The 23,916-nt window shown below is 36.8% G+C and overlaps 2 pseudogenes; both read left to right on the forward strand.

The window, feature by feature from the left end:
* The first annotated feature begins 5,418 nt into the window (after positions 1-5,418).
* On the forward strand, positions 5,419-8,876 carry LOC129393435 (uncharacterized; annotated as a pseudogene).
* Positions 8,877-23,453: 14,577 nt separating this feature from the next.
* Positions 23,454-23,916, forward strand: part of LOC100989108 (large ribosomal subunit protein eL18-like) — a 97,036-nt pseudogene continuing 96,573 nt past the window's right edge.

A 23,916-nucleotide genomic window follows, 5' to 3' on the forward strand; every position in this document is an offset into this window, starting at 1 on the left:
AGGCTATAGGTAGTTTTGGAAAAGGCAACATTTGATTGGTAAAAATACATTATTCAGAAAGAACCAATTGGAAGTGAGTGGGCAAGCAGGGATAGAAATTCTGACTTTAGGCCATGGGTTTCAGGCTTTTTGGCTCAAAGGTGGGGTTTTGCCAGGGACATGCCCCTTTCTGCCTAGAATTTCTCTGCCTCCTGCTTCTATCAAAACAAAATAATGTAAACTAAAACAGTTTCTACAATGTAAAAAAAAAAGATTGTTTTTAGAATGATTAGTGATAAGTCATTCCAATTTCAGTTTTCAATAACTGGCATATTATATCCACTAATACCACTTCACCTTTCCATTTTTGGGGAATGAATTTTTACCTGTGGAGTAATTTTCTAAAGATACATTTAAGCCATGAAGCTTAAAAGAAAGAATAATTATTTTCCCCCTGAGAGATATCAATCTAATATTTGATGCACTGCCATGCCCCTTTAAAAATAATATATGGAACCTAATTTAGCTTTTAAAAAATGACTCATGTTTCTAAGAAACATGAGTGACTGAGCTGAATATTAATATAGTGATACTGTCCAAGACGATGAAAGTATACAAGCTGTTTTCTGTCACTAAATACAATTTCCATATCATTGCTTTTTGGTACCTTTGATAAAGTTGTCGTTCATTTCATCTCCTGTGCCTAAGAGATCTTTAGTACTAAATGTATCTTTCTGTCAATTTTTCTAACTTATTTTATATAATTTGCTGTAGAAGAGAATATTTCAAAACAAGTTTATTAATATTATTACAATAGAGTCAATCAATTCAATGTAAGAGCCAATGATCCCTTCTAGAATAAGACACAGATTTTGACGGTTGGGTGGCTGGAAAATCTTCATAAACATTGGGACTTCACTGGCTAGCTGAGGTTGTAGAAAATCTTGTTTTCAGATAACTGAGGTGTATATGCATTTTCAAAATATCAGCAGTGTCAAATGTCTTGGCAGGCCAAAAAAAACAGTCTATGATTACTCTTATGAAATATTATAAAACAGTTCAGCAAATAGACAAAATTCCTAGATTTCATTAAAGACTACCCAATTTCTCTGAACCAAATAAAGTCCTGACATTTGTAGAGAAATCCTAGCTTCAGCTGAAGGTTGTTGCTTAAAGAGGAGAATAATTCAGCTTTCATATCTAGAAATAGACAAGGAAAAAGAATGAATAACTGATTTATTTTAAATTTGTATGTTGCTTGCCTTAAAAACAAATATTTTTAGATACTGCACACATCATTTTCGGCACATTTAGATATCTGGACTTAGTATATGCTGACAACTTCCTGAATTCCAAAACAAAGAAAGCTGAGAAACATTTCATTTAAAAATACATTTGACAAGTTTAGATTACTGGGAAGAAAACCCCACTTTTGGGCTCCTGGAATTGTCAGCCACATATGCCTAATTACCCCCTCTACATAAAGGAGGAATGTTTTGTTTAGCCATATTTACAATGTGTTCTTACTTCCAAATTACATGTTTAATCACAGAAATAATACAGCACAATGAATGTCACGCTTTTCACTTTGTTTTTGTTTTTCCATCTAAACCGAGAAGAGAATACAAAAGCAGTTGAGTATGTAGAGTTATCAGTCCTAAGTTCTGCTAATTCTTCAAGTTTTTTTGTTACATTCTATGCTTATATAATAATGGAATATTAAAATGCAAATTCATTTTTATTTGTCAGGATTATTTTAAAGGTAAAGTTTCCTACGGCCAATTTTCTTACAAAAATAACTGGACCTGCAATAATAATCTGGAAACGTTCGGGCATAATAATGGGACCAAACATGAAAGCTTTCTCACTAATTAGAGAAAAAAATATTCAGTACTACTCACCTACAGTGGGTTTAACTTCTTTCAGAAAAGGTAACTAAACTTGCACTTAAGCCATTATTAATTCTTAACTTTGAAGGATTTTGGAAATAATTTTTTCTCTTGAGGTCAGAAACTTCCAGATGTTTAGTTACCTAAAATATAACAGAACCGAACCAAGTATAAAAAGTAATTGATGGTATGAATCTTTAACTCTCATATATATTGCCCTGCTTGCCACTTTAAAATTATATATAATTATAATACTTTATACTATCTTATAAATTATATATAAAATTATATGTAATTATTGTATATAATAAAGTATAAATAAAACAATTTTATTATATACAATAATTATATATCATATATAGTTTCTTGTATGTTATTTATTTGATGAAAGTGGAGGTTTCAATACAAAAATTTAAAAGATGGTGGATAAATGTAGGTGTGTCAAATGCTGTTCTTGTGCGATGGATTTTGGCAGGAGAGATCTTCAGCTGCTATTGCAGAACATGGTCTTTAGTCATAGTAGGTTTTATTTTTTAAACAGTTATTTCATCCAATATAAGGCTGAAGTGATGAAAGCAAAGGAGTATATTGAGTTGCTCATTGTTATTTACTGCCTCTTTCAGAACACAAAGAGGAAGTGGGATTCATTGCATATCATAACACCCATGGAGTACTCACACACCCACTCACACAGAAACAACTATGAGGAAAAAATTAAACTGAGGAATATATTCTAAGAACATTTTATTATTTAGTAAAAAATTTAATGTTAGTTTAGGTTTTATTTTCTTTAATTGCTATCAGAAGTTTTAGGGGTTTGAAATAGGAGATTAGTAATTTCTCTCTAAGGTCATGTAGTTATAAAATTAAAGCTACCAAACTTTACTGTTTAAATTAAGGAAAAGTCTAAAAAGAGCCTCCTTTTTCCCTCATTTATTATAAAAGCCCCCATAGTGATTTTACAATTGAGAAATTCTTGTGTTGACTTATTAACATCTTCCAGATTAATCTTTCCAAAATATAGCTGTTATCATCACAGCATTTTTTGATAGAACATTTTCAGATCCTTCACTATATCTTAAATAAACTTGAAAAAATTATCATCTAATCCATGCCTTCAATAATGTTTTTTCTATTTATTATTCTATCCTACTGACCATTACTTCTTATTTGTAAACAATAGCTCTCCAACTAAATCAAGCTAGTTGCCATTGTGTAAATATACAATTTTTTCTATTGGTGTATGCTCACTGGTACTTCTACTTGAAATTCCCATATTACATACTTCATAGCTCAGCTCAACTCTCCTTGTGGTTAATTCTCGCTCATTACTCCTTTAGCCTGAAGTAATCACCGACTTTCCTAGTGCTTCAATTCTTTCAAGTAACATGGAACTTGAATTATTTCAACTAGCATACATACACACACACACAGACATACATACACACACACATACATACACACACACACATTTGTGTTCATAGCATATATTATCTATTAGTTAAATAACATATTTTGTTTACTCTTAACCAATCCCTCTCATAGTTTAACATTATCATGAACATAGGCATGCAATAGTGAGTGAAATAATAAATTAGTGGCAAATATTTAAACTTTAACAAAATATAAGTTAATACTTTTTCTCATATCTCAATATATGCTCTTGTGTCAAAGTAAATGATGTTTCACTTCATTAAATTATCATTCCTTGATGTAATAATTTGAGTATAAAACTCTATGCTGTGCACTGACTGAGAAACAGAATAGCATAATAATTAAAAGTGTTGGGTCTGGAGTCAGAGTTTAAATCATGGTCTCTGTCCAAAATATGTGAGTGGTCCACGTGCAAATTCTTTAATCTCTTTATGCTTCAATGTGCTCATTTAGAAAATGTGGTTAATAATAGTACTTACTTTATAGTGTCATTCATGAATACTAGGTAAGAGAATATATGTAACAGTTTTAGGATTGCATCTAACATATAACATGAGACAAGAAATGTTAGCTCTTATTATTGCATACCATACATTTATATTATTTTACCTATTGCATATATTTTACATTATTTTAATGAAATAACAGCAATTTAGTACATTTATTTGCATTGATGTATTTGTCATCTGTGTTTATATACATGCTATCATTAGGTATTTACACATAGGTATAAAACATATATTTTTAAAATTTGTAAGCACTCCAGCAGTTACTGTAACAAATAGTAAGTTCATATAGAATGTAATGAGAAGGAAATGCCACTTTACAAATAGGGCATGTTATGGGGGCATATACACACATATATTGTGATGGTTAATACTGAGTGTCAACTTGATTGGATTGAAGGGTGGAAAGTATTGATCCTGGGTGTGACTATGAGGCAGTTGCCAGGCAAGATAATGTTGATTCACCTCAGGAGCCACCTCCAACACCCCTGTTTGCTTCTAGACCTATAACTTGACTAAAGTCCTGGCGGGCCCCTACAGGTGAGGTTCAGATGTGACCCACGAGGAGCTGTGCTACACTAGAAAATAACTGCTTTGTGTTTTCTAATTTATGTAAGCCGACATCTGGAGAACAGACATGGGAATGGATATTAAGGCTGTGGGATAATGGTGGAAGGAACATAGAGTTGGATCAGGCCAAATTTATTGATTTGGGCCCACTAACTGGGACTCTGCATTTAATGTTGCAGCTTGGGGTGTTAAAAAAAAGTTCTAATAGTTTATTTGCTTGCTTAGCTGAAATATGGATGAAAAGACGGCCCACTGTGCGCAAGCTGAAAATGACTGATCTACCTTGGTTTAATGTAGAGGAAGGGATCCAAAGGCTTAGGGAGATTGGGGTAGTGGAGTGGATTAGTCACTTTAGACCGGATAGTCATCCCAGCTGGGACAGTCCAGAAGATATACCCTTGATCAATGCCTTGCAAAAGAGATTTGTAAGGGCAGCACCTGTATCTTTGAAGAGCCCTGTAATTGCTCTTCTCTGTATGTCAGATCTAACAGTGGGAACTGCAGTCACTCAACCACGAAATGTAAATACAATGGGAAGAATTGGATCCCCAGATGGCAGTGGCCGAGTGGCAGTACTCAACCTTCCAAGGCAAGGAACCTCAACCTTTCAAAGGCAAGGTGGGCATAGCTACCATAATGGACAGCAGAGGCAAAGCGCAATAGAATAGTCTGACTCATGTAGAGCTCTGGCATTGGCTAGTTAATCATGGTGTTCCTAGAAGTGAAATTGACAGGAAGCCTACTTCATTCCTACTTAATTTATATAAGCAGAAAACTTCTAGGTTGAATGGATAAAAGATTAATTTGAATTACAAAAAAAGAGAATCACGGCCCCTCAACCAATGTCCAGACTTGAGCCAGTTTACAGACCCAGAACCCCTTGAATGAAGGGGAGGCCAGGTGCCCTTGAGGAAGAACCCCACTACACTACCAACAATTTATGCTATTAATCATTCTCCCATCCTTCCTCAAGGAGACCTCTGGCATTTTACCAGGTAACTGTGCACTGGGGAAAGGGAAATGATCAGACATTTCTGGGACTACTGGACACTGGCTGTGAGCTGATTTTGATTTCAGGGGACCCAAAACATCATTGTGGTCCTCCAGTTAAAGTAGGGGCTTATGGAGGTCAGGTAATTAATGGTGTTTTAGCTCAGGTCTGACTTACAGTGGATCTACTGGGTCCCCAAACTCATCCTGTAGTCATTTCCCCAGTGTCAGAATTCATAATTGGCATAGACATACTTAGCAGCTGGCAGAACCCCCACACTGGTTCCCTGACTGGTAGGGTGAGGGCTGTTAGTGGGAAAGACCAAATGGAAGCCATTAGAGCTACCTCTACCTAAAAAAACAGTAAATCAAAAACAATATCACATTCCTGGAGGGATTGTGGAGATTAGTGATACAATTAAGGACTTGAAAGATGCAGGAGTGGTGATTCCCACCACATCCCAATTCAACTCTCCCATTTGGCCTGTGCAGAAGACACATGAATCTTGGAGAATGACAGTGGATTATCATGAGCTTAACCAAGTGATGACTCCAATTGCAGCTGCTGTACCAGATGTGGCTTCACTACTTGAGCACATTAACACATCACCTGGTACCTGGTATGCAGCCATTGACTTGGCAAATGCCTTTTCCTCCATTCCTGTCCATAAGGCCAACCCAAAGCAATTTGCCTTCAGCTGGCAAGGCCAGCAATATACATTTACCATTCTATCTCAGGGGTATATCAACTCTCCAGCTTTGTGTCATAATCTTATTCGGAGAGACCTTGATTGCTTGTCACTTCCACAAGATATCACACTGGTCCACTGCATTGATGACATTATGCTGATTGGATCCAGGGAGCAAGAAGTAGCAAATACACTGGACTTACTGGTGAGACATTTATGCGCCAGAGGATGGAAAATAAATCTGACTAAAATTCAGGGGTCAGTAAAATTTTTAGGGGTCCAGTGGTGTGGGGTCTGTTGAGATATTCCTTCTAAGGTTAATGGGAAACGGATAAGTTGCTGCATTTGGCCCCTTCTACAACCAAGAAAGAGGCACAATGCCTAGTGAGCCTATTTGGATTTTGGAGGCAACACATTCCTCATTTGGGTGTGTTACTCTGGCCCATTTAGTAAGTGACCCAAAGGACTGACAGTTTTGAGTGGGGTCCAGAACAGAAGAAGGCTCTGCAATAGGTCCAGGCTGCTGTGCAAGCTGCTCTGCCACTTGGGCCATCTGACCCAGCAGATCCAATGGTACTTGAGGTGTCAGTGGAGATAGGGATGCTGTTTGGAGCCTTTCACAGGCCCCCATAGGTGAATCACAGCGGAGGCCTCTAGGATTTTGGAGCAAGGCCCTGCCATATTATGCAGATAACTACTCTCCTTTTGAGAGACAGCTTTTGGCCTGTTACTGGGCTTTGCTAGAAACTGAACATTTGACCATGGGTCATCAAGTCACCATGCAACCTGAACTGCCTATTATGAACTGGGCGCTTTCTGACCCATCTAGCCATAAAGTGGGCCATGCACAGCAGCATTCCATCATCAAATGGAAGTTGTATATACGTGATCGGGCTTGAGCAGGTTCTGAAAGCACAAGCAAGTTACATGAGGAAGTTGCTCAAATGCCCATGGAATGCCACTCTGCCTTCTCTCCCCCAGCCTGCACTGATGGCCTCGTGGGGAGTTCCCTATGATCAATTGACAGAGGAAGAGAAGACTAGGGCCTGGTTCACAGATGGTTCTACACGATATGCAGGCACCACCCGAAAGTGGACAGCTGCAGCATTACAGCCCCTTTCCAGGACATCCCTGAAGGACAGTGGTGAAGGGAAATCTTCCCAGTGGGCAGAGGTTCGAGCAGTGCACCTGGTTGTGCACTTTGCATGGAAGGAGAAATGGCCAGATGTGTGATTATATACTGATTCACGGGCTGTAGCCAGTGGTTTGCTAGATGTTCAGGGTCTTGGCAGAAGCATGATCGGAAAATTGGTGACAAAGAAATCTGGGGCCAGGCACGGTGGCTCACACCTGTAATCCCAGCACTTCGGGAGGCCGAGGCGGGCAGATCACAAACGAGGTCAGGAGATTGAGACCATCCTGGCTAACACTGTGAAACACCGTCTCTACTAAAAACACAAAAAATTAGCTGGGCATGGTGGTGGGCGCCTGTAGTCCCAGCTACTCAGGAGGCTGAGGCAGAAGAATGGTGTGAACCCGGGAGGCGGAGCTTGCAGCGAGCCAAGATCACACCACTGCACTCCAGCCTGGGTGACAGAGCGAGACTCCATCTCAAAAAAAAAAAAAAAAAAAAAAAGAAAAAGAAAAAGAAAAATTTGGGGAAGAGGTATGTGGATAGACCTCTGTCAGTGGTCAAAACCTGTAAAGCTATTTGTATCCCATGTGAGTGCTCACCAACGAGTGACCTCAACAGAGCAGGATTTTAATAATCAAGTGGATAGGATGACCTGTTCTGTGGACACCACTCAGCCTCTTTCCCCATCTACCCCTTTCATTGCCCAATGGGCCCATGAACAAAGTGGCCATGGCGGCAGGGATGGAGGTTATGCATGGGCTCAGCAACATGGACTTCCACTCACCAAGGCTGACCTGGCTATAGCCACTGCTGAAAGCCCGATTTGCCAGCAGCAGAGACCAACACTTAGCCCTCGATATGGCACCATTCCTCAGGGTGATCAGTCAGCTGGTGGCAGACATTGGACCTCTACCATCATGGAAAGGACAGAGGTTTGTCCTCACTGGAATAGACACTTACTCTGGATATGGGTTTGCCTGTCCTTCACACAACACTTCTGCCAAGACTACCATCAGTGGACTCACAGGATGCCTTATCCACAATCATGGTATTCCATACAGCATTGCCTCTGACCAAGGCACTCACATGACGCCTAAAGAAGTGTGGCAGTGGGTTCATGATTACGGAATTCACTGGTCTTACCATGTTCTCCATCATCCTGAGGCAGCTGGATTGACAGAACAGTGGAGTGGCCTTTTGAAGTTACAATTACAGTGCCAACTAGGGGACAATATTTTGCAGGGCTGGGGCAAATTTCCTTAGAAGGCTGTCTATGCTCTGAATCAGCATCCAATATATGGTATTGTTTCTCCCATAGCCAGGATTCACAGGTCCAGGAATCAAGGGGTGGAAGTGGAAGTGGCACCACTCATCATCACCCCTACTGATCCACTAGCAAAACTTTTGCTTCCTGTTCCTGTGACTTTACATTCTGCTGGCCTAGAGGTCTTAGTTCCAGAGACAGGAACACTGCCACCAGAAGACAGAACAATGATTCCATTAAACTGGAAGTTAAGATTGCCACCTGGACACTTTGGGCTCCTCCTATCTCTAATTCATCAGGCTGAGAAGGAAGTTACAGCGTTGGCTGGGGCAGCTGACCTGGACTATCAAGATGAAATCAGTCTACTACTCCACAAGGGCGGTGAGGAAGAGTATGCATGGAATACAGGAGATCCATTAGAGCGTCTCTTAGTATTATCATGCCCTCTGATTAAGGTTAATGGGAAACTGCAATAGCCCAATCCAGGCAGGATTACAAATGGTCCAGATCCTTCAGGAATGAGGGTTTGGGTCACTCCACCAGGAAAAGAGTTATGACCTGCTGAGGTGCTTGCTGAAAGCAAAGGGAATACAGAATGGGTAGTAGAAAGAGGTAGTCATCAATACCAGCTGTGGTCACGTGACCAGCTGCAGAAACAAGGACTGTAATTACCATGAGTATTTCCTCCTTCTTTTGTTAAAAACATGTTTGTGCATGTATACACTTGTACTAAGAAAATATATTTTATTTCCTTTTTCCTTTATCATGTGACATAAGATTTATTGACTTCATATCAGCATGTAAGTATTGTTAACTTTACATGATAGTATTTGCATTTCTGATTGGTGTGTTTCTGGTTGTACAAAGGATAGTTGCATTATATCATCTGTAATTATAACCCTATTATTGTCTTTATTTGAATATTGTGTATTATCTCAGAAGATGTATATGGGTTCAAGCTGACAAGGGGGGACTTGTGGTGATTAATACTGGGTGTCAACTTGATCCTGGGTGTGTCTGTGAGGGTGTTGCCAAAGCAGACTAATATTTGAGTCAGTGGGCTGGGAAAGGCAAACCAACCCTTAATCTGAGTGGGTACCAGCTAATGAGCTGCCAGTATGGCTACAATATAAAGCAGGCAGAAAAACGTGAAAAGACTAGACTGGCCTAGCCTCCCGGCCTACATCTTTATCCTGTGCTACATGCTTCCTGCCCTGGAACATCTGGATTCCATGCTTTTCAGCTGGGGGACTCAGACTGGCTCTCCTTGCTCCTCAGCTTACAGATGGCCTATTGTGGGACCTCTTGATGGTTGAGTTAATACTTAATAAACACACCATTATATATATATATATGTGTGTGTGTGTGTATATATATATATATATATCCTGTTTTTTACATATATATATCCTGTTTTATACACACACACACACACACACACACACACACACACACATATATATCTCTCCTATTAGTTCTATCCCTCTAGAGAACCCTGGCTAATACACATATTAAGACAATCATTAGCAGCTAAATGCACAAAATACTAGTATGCAACAGGAAATATCAGCCCAAATCTGTATGTAAAAGACAGCCTACAAAGTTTCAGAGGTTCTAGGGTAATGTGAAGCCATCTAGCTGCATGTGCAATGGTGTATTCAGCCACTTCTCAGCTGTGTCACCACACTCAGTGATATGTAAGTGAGGCCAACAGAGCTCTGAGTCTTCCACAGAACTATCACTTGAGCCAACTCTGATGCCATAATCACCACCATGGTCAAGCTTCAGGAGGCTATAATGAGAATCAATTATTCATTTTTAATTAAAAGACAAGTAAGGTATCTTTGTTTTACATATTTTTTATCTCAATTCTTCCCTGCTCTCTATCTCCTCATCTCAGACTCTTCCTTAATTCTTCAAATCCTTCCACCATCCCCTTTAAAACATATGTTTTAACCGACAGATCTCTCCTACACCTTAAACTTCCTCTCCACACATTCTTTCTCATAATTCAACTTTCTAAGAGTCATTTCTTCTATAGCTCTCTTAAGGGTAGCTACTTATTTCTCCCACACCACATCCCTACCACAGGCCTGTGTCTGGAGGTAGAGGAGTGTTCTACTAGCTCCTAATTGGTGGTTTCAGATATTTCTCATTACTTCCTATAATCCTAACGTTTTTGAAACTCATGTCATCTGGCTATACCCCAAGCTATTTTGAAATTTTGTGATCAATATAAAGCTTTCATTTAAGTTTTAACACCTGGGTCATCATACGTCTCTTTATTGCTAATCATTGTTGCTTATTATGTAGCCTTCAAGATTTACTAGTTCTAAGGTCCATACCACTTTAAATTCAAGATCTTTCACATCCTCATTTAAAATATTTTTCTTCATCCCATTTGCCCACCTCATCTCATATTCCTTACCTAGATATTTTTATTACCAATATGTATATGGCATCCAAAACCTTAATTTAAAACAGACTCACTACCACTTCCTAACATTTCAACTCATTTACTGTGTACACAGATGAACAAGGCCTTAATTTATCTGGATCATACAATCCATTGACTCTACCACTTTTGTGTCTACCACTGTCCACAGGCCTGCCATATACTCTGTATGCAGCTTGTACTTCTAGGTCCATCATCACAATTTCTTCTTTAATAAAATCAAAACACCTAACTCACTCTCCCTCTGTGTTACCCACTTGGCAAAACTCCAATTATGATTACATCCAAAATTCCACCTAATTTTCAAAAATAAGCAAATATGCTGACTTGTCTCCCTTTAAATTTATGACTAAAAATTTGGTTTCCATGCTCAAAGAAACTTTCCAGTAACACATGTTTTTGTTGACAATTTACTTTTCCTGTATCTAAGACAATAAGTCTACAATTTCTCTTCTCCAAGAGAAATTCTAGGGTCAACTCCCTTAAATTACCTCTATTTGTTCAGCAATATTTTCTCACACATATTTTGGGATTGTGGTTCCATTTGTCTATGTGCCTCTTTTATACCAGCACCATAGTGTTTTGGTTACTGTAGTCTGGTAGTTTAGTTTGAAGTCAATTAATATGATGCCTCTGGCTGTATCACTTTAGCTTTGTATTGCTTTGGATATTTGGGCTCCCATTGTGTTCCATATTAATGTTAGGACTGTCTTTTGTAATACTGTGAAAAATTGCATTGGTAACTTAAAAGGAATAGCATTGCATCTGTAGACTGCCTTGGTCAGTATGGCCATTTTAACAATTTTGTTTCTTCTAATCCATGAGCATGATGTACCTTTCCATTTGTTTGTGTCACATATGTTTTCTTTCAGCAGTGCTTTGTAGTTCTCCTTGTATAGATCTTTCATTTCCTTGGTTAGATGTATTCGTAGGTATTTGTGTGTGTGTGGCTATCATAAATGGGATTGTGTTTTTGATTTGGTTCTCAGCTTGGACATTATTGGTGTATAGGAATGCTACTGATTTTTGTACACTGATTTTGTAGCCTAAGGTTTTGCTGAAGTCATTTATTAGACCTAGGAGTCTTTTGGCAGAAGTTTTATGGTTTTCTAGGTATATAATCATATTGTCAGTGAAGGCAGATAATTTGAGTTCCTCTTCCATTTGGAAGCTATTTATTCCTTTTTCTTGTCTAATTTATCTGGCTACGACTTCCCATCGTACATTGAATAGGAGTGGTGAGAATGGACATCCTTGTTTTGTTCCAGTTTTAGGGGTAATGCTTCTTACTTTTACCCATTGAGTATGATGTTGGCTATGGTTTTGTCATTGGTGACTCATTAGTTTGAGGTATTTTCCTTCAATGCCTAGTTTGTAGAGGATTTTTATCATGAAGGGATACTGGATTTCATCAAATGCTTTTTCTGCAACTATTAAGATAATCATATAGTTTTTGCTTTTAATCCTATTTTTGTAGTAAATCACATTTATTGATTTGTGTACGTTGAACCACTTTTGCATTCCAGGAATGAAGCCCCCTTGGTTGTGGTGAATTAACTTTTGGTGTACTGTTGGATTTGGTTTGCTAATATTTTGCTGAGCATATTTTCATATATTTTAATCAGTGATAGTTGCCGGTAGTTATCACTTTTTTTTTTTTTTGAGTTTTTATCAGATTTGGTGTCAGGATGATACTGGTATTGTAGAAGGAGTTAGGAAGGAGTTCCTCCTCCTTGCTTTGTCGGAATAGTTCTGGTAGAATTGGCAGCAGCTCTTCTTTGTATGTCTGGTAAAATTTGGCTGTATATTCATCTCATCCACAGCATTGTTTGGATTAGTAAGGATTAAATTATTGGTTCAATTTTATTACTTGATATTGGTCTGTTCGGGATTCTTTTTTCATCCTCTTTCAATCTTGGAAAGTTGTTGATTTACAAGAATTTATCCATTTCCTCTAGATTTTCTAGTATGTGTGCATAGAGATGTTAATATAATCTCTGAGGATCTTTTCTATTTCTGTGGTACTGGTTGCCATGCATCTTTGTCATTTCTAAGAGCTTATTTTGATTTTCTCTTTTTTTCCTTTGGTAAGCTAGCTTGTGGTCTATGAATCTTATTTATCTTATCCTTTGAAAAAGTCAACTTTTTGTTTTATTGATCCTTTTTATGGTTTTTTGGGTTTCAATTTCATGCAGTTATGCTCTGATTTTAGTTATTTATTTTATTCTGCTAGCTTTGGGTTTAGTTTGTTCTTGTTTTTCTAGTTTCTTCAGGTGTGAGATTAGTTTGTTAATTTGAGATCTTTCGATCTACTTGATGTAGGCATTTAGAGCTATAAACTTGCCTATTAACACTGTTTCTGCCACATCCCAGAGGTTTTGATATGTTGTGCCTCTATTTCCATTCATTTTAGATAAATTTGTGATTTCTTCCTTAATTTTATTGTTTACTCAAAAGTCATTGAAGAGTCAGTTGTGTAGTTTCCATGTACTTGTGTGGTTTTGAGAGACTTCTATTTTTATTCCACTTTGGTCCAAGAAAATTCTCGGTATGATTCTAATTTTCTTTCATTTTGTTTGATACTGAATTTATGGTCAAGCATGTGGTAAATCTTAAGAGTATGTTCTATGTGCAGATGAACAAAAACGTATATTCTGTGATTGTTGGATAAACTATTCTGTAGAAATCAATTAAGTCCAACTGGTCAACTTCCAATTTAAGTCCCAAATTTCTTTGTTAGTTTCTTCCTCAATGAGCTATCTAATGCTGTCAGTGGGGTGTTGAAGATGTCACTATTATTGTGTGTACGTATAAGTCTTTTTTAGGTCTACAAATAGTTGTTTTATAAATTTGGTTGTTCCATTGTTGGTTGCAAGCATATTTAGAATAGTTAAGCCTATTGTTGAATTAGACTTTTTATTATTATGAAATCCCCTTCTGTCCTTTACTGTTGTTCATTTAAGCCTGTTTTATCTGATACAAGAATAGTGACACTTGCTCTTTTTCATTTTTCATTTGTGTGATAGGTCTTTCTCTTTCTCATTACTTTGAGCCTATGAGAGTCATTACATAAATATGGTTTTCTTAAAGACAGCAGAGGGATGCTTCTTGTTTTTCATGAAATTTGCCACTCTCTGCCTTTAAGTGGAGCATTTTGATAATTTATATTTAAGATTAATATTGATATGAGAGATTTTTTCCTGTTGTAGTGTTAATTAGTTGCTTTGTAGTCTTGATTGTGTAGTTGCTTTATAGGATCTGTAGTTATGTGCTTGTGGGAGCTTTTGTGGTAGCAGATATTGTTATGTTGTTTCCATGTTTAGAACGTCCTTAAGCATACCTATAAGGCTGGCCTGATGGCAATGAATTCCTTTAGCAAATGCTTGTCTGGGAATGACTTTCCTTGTCCTTTGTTTATGTAACTTAGTGTGGAAAGATATAAAAATTCTTGGCTGGCATTTCCTTTCTTTAATACTGCTAAAAAGGGGACCCAGTTCCTTCTGGCTTATAAGATTTCTGCTGAGAATTCTGCTGAGACTATTAGTCTGATGAATTTCCTTTTATAGGTAATATGACCATTTTCTCTACCTGCCTTTAAGTTTTTTTTTTTTCTTTACATCAACCTTGGATACTCTGATGACTATGTGACCTGGGGATGGTCATCTTGTATATTATCTTGCAGGAGTTCTATGGATTTCTTATGTCTGCATGTTGACCTCTCTAGCAAGAATGTGGAAATTTTCCTGAATTATATACTCAAATATGTTTTCAAAGTTGCTTACTTTATCTTCTTTCTCGGGAAAGCCAATAAATAGTAAATGTTGTCACTTTACATTAACCAATATTTCTCAAAAGCTCTGTTTGTTTTTTAAATTCTTTTTTTTTTAACTTTTGTCTGACTGGGTTAATTTAAAGGATCAAACTCTGAGCTCTGAAATTCCTTCTTCTACTTGGTCTTGCCTGTTGTTAAGGCTTCCAACCGAATTTTGAAGTTCTTATAGGAAAATTTTCAATTCTAGAAGTTTCTGTTTGGTTCCATCTTAATATAGCTTAATATAGTTCTGTTGCCTTTCAAGTCTTGGATAATTTTTCTGGCTTCTTTGAGTTGAATTTCAACTTTCTCTTGAATCTAGTTGAGTTTCCTTGTCATCCATATTCTGAGTTCTATATCTGTCATTCCAGACATTTTGTTCTGATTTAGATTCATTGCTTGGGAGCTAGTGGTATTATTTTGAGGTGATGAGAAACTCTGACATTCAGTTCTTGTGCCAATTCCTTCTCATCTCAGGGAGCTGATGATTCGGAGACTTTTTTTGTTTGTTTTTATTTTTTTTAATTTCAGTGGTACTTCTTTATTTTTTATTCTTTTTACTCTTGATGGCATGACCGTGATATATGTTGCATATAATCAATTGGCTTTATTTTTGAGTGCTTTCAAGGTGCTGAGGCTCCATACAGGTTCCTTGGCTGCAGATAGATTCATGCAGTGGCTTTCTCAGATGTTTCTTATTGCAGTGATGTATTTTTGTTTGGTGGTATATTTCAGGCTATAGTTTAGCAGATGGCACTTAAGAATAAGAGCTAACAGATAGGGGTGGTGGCCGAGGCAATGGAGAGCATAAAAAGTGTCCTCTCTCAGCATGTGTTCACCTTCATTGGGGTTGGAGAGGCTAAAAAATCCTGAGAACTGATTTCTTTTTCTTTTCTTCTTCTTTTTTTTTTTTTTTTTAGACTGAGTTTCACTCTTGTTGCCCAGGATGGAGTGTAATGGCACGATCTCGGCTCACCACAACATTCGCCTCCCGGGTTCAAGGAATTCTCCTTCTGCCTCAGCCTTCTCAGTAGCTGGGATTACAGGCATGCACCACCACACCTGGCTAATTTTGTATTTTTGGTATATATGGGGTTTCTCCATGTTGGTTAGGCTGGTCTCGAACTACTGACCTCAGGTGATCCACCTGCCTCAGCCTCCCAAAGTGCTGGGATTACAGGTGTGAGCCACTGTGCTTGGCCGAGAAGTGGTTTCTTTCAGCTCATACTCCTCAGGCCCTAACTGGAAGGGCCACTGCTGAGTCTACAACAGTGCACTGAAGAGGGGAATGGAGGCAAGAGATGTCCCCATTGCAGGGGTCATCCATCCTACATGTCTATTCCAGGGCTTTTGTGCTGCTACATTCAATACCTGGCACCATGTTCATGTTTTCTTTGACCCAAAAGAGCTTTGGGAGGCTGCACTCCCTCCTTCCTTAGGGGTAAACTGTGGTGAGGATTAGATTTCCAGGGGAGTGGTATCTGCCTCTCTCCCACTCCTTATCTGATTTTCTATGAGACTAGGTTTAAAATGACATCCTCTTCTCAGCCCTAGGTCTGGGAAAATGCCTGCAGCTTTTCCCAGTGTCTTTCCCTCTGTCTGTCTCTCAGCCTCTCCCCAAGTTAGCTCCAGGGCTTGAGAGAAAAGTGGTGCTCTCCCTTGGCCTGGGTTGCACAGATCCCCAGAGGAAAGGAGAGACATAGAGGGAGAGTAACTAACCCTCTCACGTAGTGGGGCTTCACTCATATATTTATCAGCCAAAAGCCATAACAGGAACTGCTTGCCCACCTTCTCCTCTCCAGGGTCTGGGTTGTCCTTGGCTATTCTGGTGAATTATTGTCTTTCTTCTTGAATTAACACTCTCAGAGTTCGTTTTTATGTGCTATTTTCCTGTTTCCACGTGGCTGAGACATACAAAAGCCTCTAATCCACTATCTTCCAAAAAAAGGAAAACTATATATTTCTAAAGATTATATTTTATATGCTCTTTATAGTCTGAGACTGAACATTTCCAATTCATCACAAATATTCTTCCGTTATATATTTTATTTTTGAACCTCCCTTTATCTGCTATTTGCCTCACTCTCGCTGTCCCTTCTTTGCATATAGGACAGGAGAGTGAAAGTGTTTGTTCACAACATCATCTTGATTCAATCTTAGTTTTTTCTGGATTAACTATTTTATAATTTGGCCAGAATTATCAGCATGTATATAACTCTAAAATATATATGTTTAGCTTTGATATTTTTCTTGTGCTTCAGACTTTGCTTATTTCATATTATTATTTAGATTTTTTTCCAGGCACATCTAAACTCAGCATAATCACAGCTAATCTCATCATTTCCTTCCCAAACTTGCTCCCCTTCAAAACAAAAGCACAAGTGTCAATAATGGCAACATATTATAACCATTTGTCCAATCTAGAAATCTAGTGTGAGCAACATCATTGATGCTTCCTCTCCATGACCCTCAGCTCTCACATTCAGTCAATCCCAGGCCACTTTCATATGCTATCATGTGTCTTCTGAATTACGGCAAGATCTTTCTAATTGGATTCCTTACTTCTTGTCTTGCTCACCACTGGTCCATTTTTCTGGAACAGTCAGAAAGGCTATTCTCAAATAACTTCATCAATTTAATATCCTACCTAATAGCTTCAAGGCATTCGTAATGCTCTAAGCCTAAATATCACCATGAAAAGCGTTATTCATTGCCTAACCAATGGCTATTTCTCCCTTTTTTTTTTTTTGCCAGCAGAGTCTGTCTTCCACTATATCCACAGACAATACTAGATATCTCCTTTCTTAGATACACTTGCAGCTCAGGAGTAAGCAATAACTCAATCCTGGCCAACTGAGCCTGAGGTATGATCTATTAGTGGGCTTCTCACAAACATTTACCTTCCCGACAGAATAAAAGAGATAAGCAAAAATTATTGTATAAGTTTCCTACTGCCCCTTCAGTTTCTGTCATTACTTGTCGTTAATCTATTCAGAATATTGCAGCCATATAAGAAATATTTTAAAAGGAAATCTAATCATGACATTCCTCTTCTTACAACCCTAATTTGGCTTCCTAACTGACTCTAAATAGCAAAGTCCACACGGTGGCCTAAAAAACTTCTACATAATCTATACCCACACCATTCCTGTACTCTTTTAAGTCTGTGATCTCATTCCCTACTATCTCTGCTCACCCTTTCTAGATCTGCTAATATAGCAGTGTTGGTGGCATAGATCAGTGTATTTTACTACCCTTTGAGGTTATCACAATTAGTTCAGATTGCTCAATAGAGCAATCGCTTACTGAGATAGCTCCTTTTACAAAACAATGTTTTACTTTTACATTGTACCCTCTTTCTGCGGATCTCAGCGGGTTTTCTCATTTATCAGATAATCTTTATTCATAGAGGAAGTGAGACTGAAAAAGTTGATTTCCTACAAAAGGATGATCTGAGGCTGAGAACAGTTAATTGATCCAACTAAAATCATGCGCTCAGTCAAAAGCTGTCCCCAAAACGTTATTCATTTGACTCTACACCTTTCATCTTAGATTACAAAGTAGTCAGTTTTTGAGCACATGCTGTAACAGTTTGATTCTTACATAAAGACTTCTCAAATAATGGTATAAGAAATATTGTTATTATTTTAAAATCTTATTCCTACAAATACTACTCAATTACTAAATACTAAAATTATTAAATATTATAAATACTACTAAATAAGTATACTATATTTTTTATAAATTATTTCTGAATGTGGTAAGTGAGATTGTATCAAACCAATGCTAGCAACATACAAAAAAAAATTTGAAGAATCCTGAGAGCTTCTCATGCAGTCAAAATCTGAGGAGGTATGTAGGAGAGAAATACAGAGACATTAAAATAACACTAAACTCCTCTTGCTGTGTCATCTGCTAACTAAAAATGATTGCTGAGGGAACTGACAAGATGAGCAGAATCTCTAGACTGAACTGTGCCAGACAGAAGAGAAAGAAATTGGACATCACAACTGCCATGGCTGAGAGGCCTTGAGAACAATTCAGTCCTAGGAGACTGAAGAACTTGAAGTGAATCCCTTCTAGAGGAAGATAACAAGATCCAAAGCCTCTAATGTCCTCGCAGTTTACAGTTATTAAGCCAGAACATTAAAATAACTGTGACTAAAATAATATAATAGAGCATGAGAGGTCAATATACTGAAGGATGAGATGGAGAATTTAAGCAGAGAATGTAAATTTATAGAGAAAAATTAAATAAAAAGTATGCTACTATAATTACTAGTCAATATCAACTCATTCCTCTTACTATACTTACTGTCTAAAAGATAAATGTTGAAAAAATAATACGAGAAAGACAGGAAGAGAAAAAGAAAATCTAGGAAAAAAGGATACAGAGCATTTCTTATACCATTTCTAATTACTACCATAATTTCTATGGCTTTCAGTCACAAACAACTTAATGCTAAATTTATTCTGTGGATTTTTGCACTTGGAATAGACTCACTTTTCTATGACTTGTTAGAAAGGCTAGAAGATTAATGAGCTAATGTTGAGAAAGCATATCAAATGCAAAGTACACATTTTAGAGGCACTACAGATTTCATTAAAAATAAACAGAGAGTTGTAGTGAAAGCAAGTGGAATATGTGCCGAGATGAAGTAGTGACAGTATCCTCATGGTTCCCAGCATCCCCAACTTTGGGAGAATTTACAGTTCTGCAAGTTAAAAATTCATTGGCAATACAAATAATTCGCATTTATACATTTTATACTCTGAAAATGCTAATGTTTGAAATATTTAATCACAGGGTTTTAAATTATAAACTAATGGAAGAAAGAAGAGAACTATAAAAATCACTTAGATACTCTATTTAAATAACATTTGGAGAAAAAAACACAGAGCCTTATAACTTCTAGGCCTTACTCAAATCACTATGTTTTATGTCACCTGGAAACTTAAGACTGTTTATATTTTTGTTGACCTTTCTAATGTATCTCCTCAATTTCCATATTTTAACAAATTGTCCAATATGAACCATTAATAAAAGAGAGGAAAGATGCACTCAGAAAATGGCCTGCAGAAGATTCCTTTGACCTAACAAATGTATATTAATTATATTCATTATAGTAAATATTCTTGTTATTTAAAATAAATTTTCTAAAACAGTTACATAATCAAATGAAAATGGGTCATTTTATCATATACCCAAGTAGAACTTATCATAAAAATAGGCAAAATGACATTTAATTATTCAAACAGAAATTAGGAAGAAAATGAAAGAATAAGAGCACTTTACTCTTTTATAGTTAACAGAATATTATATATACAGATATTGAAAACTTGAAAAATTATTTAATTCCAATATGAATCTAGTCATAATGTTCTAAGAATGTTTCCAAGTCATTTCATGTGTTAATTAATCAAAATAATTATTTTTAATATTTTTATAATCTGCACATTCTAAGGTAAAAAGAAGTTTAAAAAGACTGTTCCAGTTGTACTTTGTCTCTTCTAAATTTAAAATGTTGCTAGTTAATAATCATAATCAGTAAATCTTTTAAATCTCATAAAATTAACCACTTTCTACGATTTTCCTCAATTAGAGTTTTCCTTTATTTAGTAAACAGTTTTGAGAGTCTTCTATATTCCAGCAATGTTTTAGACACTGGAAATACAATAGTAAATAAGACAGGGAAGTCTCATGAAATTAATATTCTCTAAAGAAAAACAGACATATGAGAGGGTGTGCATTTGGTTCGCAGCTACATTAATTGTAATGGTCAGGGAAGCCTCGCAGAGGTGATGACCCATGAGCAGAAAGGAGGCTGGTAAGAAAGAGCCAAGCCTGCGAGCGTGTGGTGGTGCAGCATCCCAAGAGAGGACCAGCAGGTGCTATACAAAAGGGATCTTTAAATGTTTAGGTAATGGAAAGAAAATCACTGTCGTTGGACCACAAAGCAATAGCTATTTAGAGAATGGATCACAGAAGAACTAGAAAGCAGCAAGACCATTTAAGGAACTATTGACATAGTCCAGGAGCAGGGTCATGACGTATGAACCAGATGGTAATAGTAGAGGTGCAGCAAAGTAGTTGGCATTCAGAGCAGATTTATTTGTTGACTTTTAAGTCTTTAATTAAATTCAGTCTCTGAATGTGTTTGCTTTTGATATTACATTTTTAGATTCTAATGTATCCCTTCAATTAGTTTTTATTCCTAATTAATATAATTTATTTGTTTTTCATTTAATAACTAACAACAGTTACCAGGTTGAATAAAAACATATCTGGATGTTAATAATAAATCAGCAAGTCTGAGACTATTGATAATTAAACTTCTCAGACATGGTAATGGAACAGGAGGAAAGCAATAATTAAAAAACAATTTTCTTAAATATAAATTAAATATGGTAGATTTCCCAGCTCTTCAAATATTAGAAGCTAATATGCTGAATAAGTTCTTTTGACAAACTGACTGTAATTTGAAATATGGCCAATGAAATTATTTGTGAATTTTTAATTTTTTGTATTGAACAAAAGCTTCAAAATGCATCTTTAAAAAATATCATGAAACTTTTAACAGGTCTCACTTTCAATATTATGAGATACAGTTTACGTTATATATAAAAGAAAAAGGCTCATACATATAAAATAGTTTTTTTAATGCCGAAAAGCAAAAGCATGTATTTGGAGATCAAAAATCAACTTCAAGTCTTTCTCACCTCTAGCTCCCTTCTATGAGGCAGAATTTTCTTCAAGCCATACTAAATAGTTTTCTACTTTAGTTCAAGTCCTATGAAGCCTAAAATAATATAAACATACAGAATAAGAGAATACCAAATTTCATTTACTGGCTTTGATTTAAGAAAAATATTGAATGCATACTCACTTTAATAGAAGAAAAGCATCTGGACAAATAATGTAGATCTAAGTTGTCACTTTTATGAAACAATGTTACCAGTCATCTCATCTCCTGTATTCTCAATACATTCCAGGAATTTAAAGTTCATGTTAATAGTTTCAATAAAATTTCAAACCAATCTATGTGTAGCTATACATATATATATATATATATATATATATATATATATATATATATTTTGTTGTTCTTCTTCTTCTGTTTTGTTTTTGTTTTTTTGGAGACGGAGTCTCCTTCTGTTGCCGAGGCTGGAGTGCAGTGGCGTGATCTCGGCTCTCTGCAACCTCCATCTACTGGGTTCAAGCGATTCTCCTGCCTCAGCCTCCGGAGCAGCTGGGATTACGGCACATGCCACCATAGCTGGGTGTGGTGGCTCATTCCTGTAATCCTGCCACTTTGGGAGGCCAAGGTGGGTAGATCACTTGAGGTCGGAGGTCAAGACCAGCCTGGCCAACATCGTGAAACCCTGTCTCTACAAAAATACAAAAATTAGCTGATCTATGTTTTTAAACTTATTTCAAGCTACTGTATCTGGATTTTCTTGTCCAGACTTCTCAAATTTTTTTTTTATTTCAAGTGAATATTTGAGTCTCTGAAATGATATACTTATCGGTCATATGCCTCATTTTAGAATAACATTTTCTGTTCCTCTATGATTTTGTAAATACTAATGTTCAAAGCTGAACTTAAATTCTAAATCCACTATGCCTTCCTCCTCCTTATATTATTTATTCTGTAAGATTCAAGTGAGATTTCATTGACAACTATGTGTGTGTGTGTTTGTGCACACGTGTGTTTGGTACATGTTTGTCCCCACCTCTACAATGCTTTATTTTTAAAAAATTGTAACACATTCAGTTGGGACGTATACTCTACATTTGATCAATGTTTCTAGTACCTCCCATTGACCTATACTTCTTTCTTTCTTTTTTTTTTTTTCCGATGAGTGTTGTGGGTACTGGTTTTGATGACTCCATTCTACACCCATGCCTTACAGTTCAGAAGGGAGATAAGTTTCTCGCTCAGCTAAACACAAAATTTGAGAGGTTTTGCATTTTCTTCCAGCCAGCATTCAGTGCAACAGGGATGAAAAAATCAAAAGAAATGAAATGATTTGCAAGAAATGAAATGAAATGATTTGCCAATATTATGAAATGAAATGATTTGCCCAATATTATGCAACAATATAGGATATGTGTGGAGACAGACCAGGTCCTATGTACCCCTTGATATTTGTTCATACTATTACTACATCATTCCTTACACTAAGTATCTGGTAATGGGCCCTGTCTCTTCATTAGAACAAAAGCTTCTGATTCAACTTGTTATCTGACCAATGCCAGAATATAGTGAGCATTTAATAAACAAATGTTTAATTATTTTTCCACTGTATCAAGTGGAATAAGCTGCTTCAAAGTTCCCATCATGCTCTCAGTTATTCCTTTTAGTCATTGTTTTTTCCATCTTTTAATCTTTTTTCAAATTGTACTGTATTTCTATTGGCTGTAAGGTTGAAAGGAAGAAACAAAATATTGTTAATTTGTTTGGGGCCTTTCATCATCTTGGCGCATCAGCTGGAAAAGACCAAAAGCAAAAGTGCTTGCCAAAATAGCTTATGTATTCCTGTCAATTTCTGCCTGCTGAAAACATACTTCTTTTACAGCAGCCAGCAATGAAGCTATTTGGAGCCAAAAAGCAATGCCTCTGTCTTCCTTGCCAACTTGTATCATGTTGTGCCTTTGGAACCAAGAGCTAAGATATTTTATTCATCTCTTGTCACCAAAAGAAGTTTAACTGTTTTATGATGTTTTGCAATGCAGGTGACTGGTGGAGCTCAAAACAGAGCTGTTAAACATGATTTGACCATGAAGACTGGAAACATTACATCAATTTCTCTGAAGAGGTACTGTTTTTGAAAAGAATGACTTACTTAGCACCCCCTGAAAGATACTTATAGATCTACTAATCAAGAAGAAAACAAGTAGGCAATATTAGCAAGTAAATCTCAAACTAGACCATAGTTCTAATGTCCTAATTATCTAAGCCTGTGACGATATCAATTATGTTACAATAAGCATGGATACATGACAAGTGTGTAGTAAGCAGGATTTTGAGCCTCAGAATGAAAGAGCTAAATTTAACATTGAAAAGGTACTTGATGCAAATGGCTTTAACAGTTATAAACCATCTTCTAGGACCAATTCCAATAACTGTATTTAACTAAAAAATGTATGGCAGGGCTGCAATTTTGCCAACTCAGTGTTTGTTGCCTGTGTG

Source organism: Pan paniscus, chromosome 9 (assembly GCF_029289425.2).
Source record: "Pan paniscus chromosome 9, NHGRI_mPanPan1-v2.0_pri, whole genome shotgun sequence".
Lineage (NCBI taxonomy): Eukaryota > Metazoa > Chordata > Mammalia > Primates > Hominidae > Pan > Pan paniscus.